Source organism: Pteropus vampyrus, unplaced genomic scaffold (assembly GCF_000151845.1).
Source record: "Pteropus vampyrus isolate Shadow unplaced genomic scaffold, Pvam_2.0 Scaffold20, whole genome shotgun sequence".
Classification (NCBI taxonomy): Eukaryota; Metazoa; Chordata; class Mammalia; order Chiroptera; family Pteropodidae; genus Pteropus; species Pteropus vampyrus.
The window spans coordinates 122,195-125,813 of NW_011888801.1; the positions used below are offsets into that span (position 1 = coordinate 122,195).

Sequence of the window (3,619 nt, forward strand, 5' to 3'; positions counted from 1 at the left end):
AAATGTCCCCAGCTGGGCACTGCCCCATGCGCGGGAGGCGACTGTGTCCCCACTCGTCCAGCAGCCCCCTGGCCCAAGGTGCTAGCTGCCCGGGAGGGTCCAGCTGGCCCACGTGAACTCTACTTCCTTCTCACTTCCCGGGTCTTGCATTCCAGGAGCCTCAGACTGGCCATGCGAGGAGCAAATGGCCAGTGGTGACCTGTGACTGCACAGAGAGGGGGTGTTGTAGTTTTTGTAAGCCTGGGGGACCATCATCCGGGCAACCAGTCCCCCTTGGGGGGGAGGATTTCCCCCGTCCCTGGGGCTGAGATGGCGTAGAATCCACACAACCAGAGGGTTCTACCTAAGTAGGAACAAGATGAGAAGCCAGTAACTGCCCTGGGGGCTCCAAGAGAGTGATGCTGCGACTGTCTCCACGCGGCATCTCCCCCACCTACCCACCCAGGGCCCAAGAGCTCCTCCCAGACTCTCGGGGGTGGGGGGGCGGGGGAATCTGAGCGGCCCCAAGTGAGTTCCCCGGGAGGGGCCGGCCGAGGTGCAGCGCCCGGAACAAAGGCCCATAGAGGGGTCCCGGAGAGCACGGCTCCCCGGGGGCGGCCGCCTCCCCCTTCCCCTCAGCTCCTCCCTCTCCTCCCCTCCTTTCACCCGGAGGCCCGGCGGGCGCGTAGCCCGCGCTGCACCAAGTTTGCCAACGGTTCCCAAGTTACGGGCGCGCAGGGGTGGGAGCTGGGTGGGGTGAGGAAGAAGAAGAACAGGAGGAGGAGGAGGAGGACTCCCCGGGCGCCTTGGACACGGCTCAGGAATCCGCAGCCGCCGCGAGCCGCTCGCCCGCTCGGGCCCGACCGGGGACGGCGCCAGGCAGCACCGATTGCTCGCTCGCTAGCTGCACAGGACTGCGCCCGCCTGGCGCCTCTTCCCGCCCGGCGTGCGAACCCGCTGGGCCGGCCCGCGCCTCCCTCCCTCTACTCTCCCCGCCGCCGCCCCCAGGGAGGGCGCAGAGCCCGGCCGGGAGGGAGCTGGTGCCACCGAGAGGAAGGCAAAGTTGTGAGCGGATGCTGCCGGCGCGAGACCCGAGCAGCGGAGAGTCGGATCCGCCCCCGCCGGAGGAGGCTCGGCGCCTGGGGTAAGTTGGGCGCAGTCGTCCTGGAATCGCCTCGGGGACCCGGAGGAGGCCGCCCAGCTGTGCGTCTCCACCTTCCCTGTCCCGGCGCACGCACCAAACTTTGGAGGAAGAGGGGGCGAAACGCAGGGAGGGAGGGAGGGAAGGAGAGTTCTTGGCTCGGGGAAAACTCCACGCAGGCACCCACAACCCCCAGACCCACTGCACCCAGAGTCACAACTGCCAGGTACACGCAGCTCATCATCACTCAAGCCACAGACACAGCGCACACTCCCTGAGCACGCGCCACACAGACCAGGCACACGCCGAAGACCGAAATTTACAATCCCAAGCGCGGGGACAAGGATCTTTACGCCAGGCGTGTCCTCCTGCCCTTAAATAAATCCAGGTCTTTGTCTGCTGCCTCTGCAGACCTCCAGTGAGGAGCCCCCAAAGAGCGACGGGCAGGTGAGGGGGCTGGCTGCCTTGTCTTTGGAAAATCGTGGCCAAGACCCCGAGGCCGAAAAGTGGGGAGGGGAATGTAGACATTGCAGTCGGTTCTCGGGGTTCATCAGGAGCAAGTCTGGTGTGGAAAATCGGTGTCTGGGTGATGTGTCTGGGTGTTCGCAGCCCTTCCGGAGGCGAGGCCGGGAGAGAGGAGGGAGTGATTCATAAACTCAGACCTGGCATGCTGGGGTCTATGAGCAGAGTGGAAAAGGCTGGCAGGCCGGTGCTGAGCTGGACAGCTGGGAGGTGGCAGTGACAGGGCCTGTGAGGGAAGCACAGACCCTTCCCCCAGCGGATGTGCTTCCTCAGAGCGACTTCCAGGGGGACTTGCTGAGGAGATTCCGGGCCTGGGTGTGGAAGTGTAAAACGGGGTGGGGGAGGTTTAAGATTCCAAGGTCGCAGAGAAACCAGGGTGATTTTGAAGCCTCAGCCTTACTTTCATTGCATCTGAAGTTGTGTTTGGGGAAGTGGCCCATGCAGCTTGCTCCAATGTGCCCTGTGGGTTGGCATCCGGGACTTGAGTTTCATCATTGGCCTCTGCTCCCCTAAGAAAAGCGGCAGAAAAGTAGAAAAGTCTCCATTTCTGCAGCTTGCTCAACTAGGGGTGGTGTGGGGTGTTTTTTCCTGGCTTCTGCTGGCCTGGCTGGAGATGGGTCTTGTGAAGAGTCTAGAAGCTGTGTTCTCCAGCAGGGGCTTGGCACCGTGTCTGCAGCAGGTGAAGGGGCGGTCACATCCCCTTCACTGAACATAGAGTGTGTGTGGGGGGTGGGGGGCCTCTGTGCCACTTGGCATGAGTTTCCCAGAAGAGCAGCACCATCTCATGTTCTTGGAGCTGGGACTGCAAGCAGACTTGGGAATGATTCCCTACTGGCATGAGATTGAGAGCATGCAAGATGTGGGGGCCGTATAATTGCAAAGAAGTGGGTCATTTCCCACCCTGTCCCTTTGTGACTAGGTTTAGTGTGCAATTCAAACTTCTAAATTATCTTAATGCTGAAATTAGCAAAGCATGTGGCCAGCACCCACGCCTGTGGTCCCAAATGAGAGAGGGAATGATCTGAGCTTAGCCACCCCCAAGTTCAGGTGGAATGCTGCAGCCAGTCCTTTCTCAATATCACCTTTCACTTTAATTATGCCTTCTGTGACTTGAGAGCTCCACATACATTTTCTCATTAAGACCTTACATACCTATGAGGTTACCATTTTAGAAATTAGGAAGCTGAGACTCAGGAAAGTTAAATACTATAACTTTTTCAAGGTCACATGCCTGGTGAGGGACAAAGCTAAGATCTGAACCCGGATGTCTGACTCTGGACCCATGCTGTCTCCACCGTGTCAGGCTGTCTCTAAGGTCCCTACTGGTTCTCCATGGCAATGAGGAAGCAACCCTGATGCACTACTAACGTGGTCCTGGGGCCTCTGACTACAGTCCTCTTTTTCCACATATTGTGCCCAGCCTGAGTTACCATGGGCCGTGGGAATCAAAGGCTAGGCGGCACCAGACTGCTGGAGTCTTCCATGTGGATCTGAAGTCAGGAAGCGGGGAGTTTGAGAATGATTACAGGGGGATGTTGCAGTAATTCCAGTGAGAGATGATTTGTTGTTGCTTATCTGAGAAGTGGGGACAAAGCTGCCACTCGTGACCCTATAAGTCACAAGTTTGGGTTTGGGAGAAATTGCCAGGTAAACATCCTCAAATGGGTGACTATAACCCTTGCCCTTTTCGGCCCTCTCCAGGATAGAAATCTATTACATAGGGAAATCAATCCTTACCTGCCACCTCCTGTCATCACTTACCTGGTGAAATTAAAGGGACATGTAATGGCTGTCCTTCCCACTCCTGCTCCACGAGCCCTGGAAAGCTGGACTCTTCTTCGGTGTCTGATCCTCAGGAGAGCTGGGGCAGAAGGGTGGGAAGGATGATAACCACATGGCTCACTTGGTCCCCAGCTTATGCTTTTTCACACATGCCTCACAGAGGGACAGTGGTTATCATCTCTACAGATGAGGAAA

General features: G+C 58.2%; 1 protein-coding gene across 4 annotated transcripts in view; it reads left to right on the forward strand.

The window, feature by feature from the left end:
- Positions 1-727: 727 nt before the first annotated feature.
- The window catches only part of CHST3 (carbohydrate sulfotransferase 3), a 37,237-nt gene continuing 34,345 nt past the window's right edge, over positions 728-3,619 (forward strand). For 3 of the 4 annotated variants that reach the window (XM_011355191.2, XM_011355192.2, XM_011355193.2), the window contains exon 1: positions 728-1,123. The gene's annotated coding sequence lies outside the window, so the exon portion shown is untranslated. Of the gene's footprint in view, positions 1,124-1,149; positions 1,568-3,619 lie in introns of those variants that run through there. The other variant, XM_023527885.1, reaches the window with a different exon arrangement.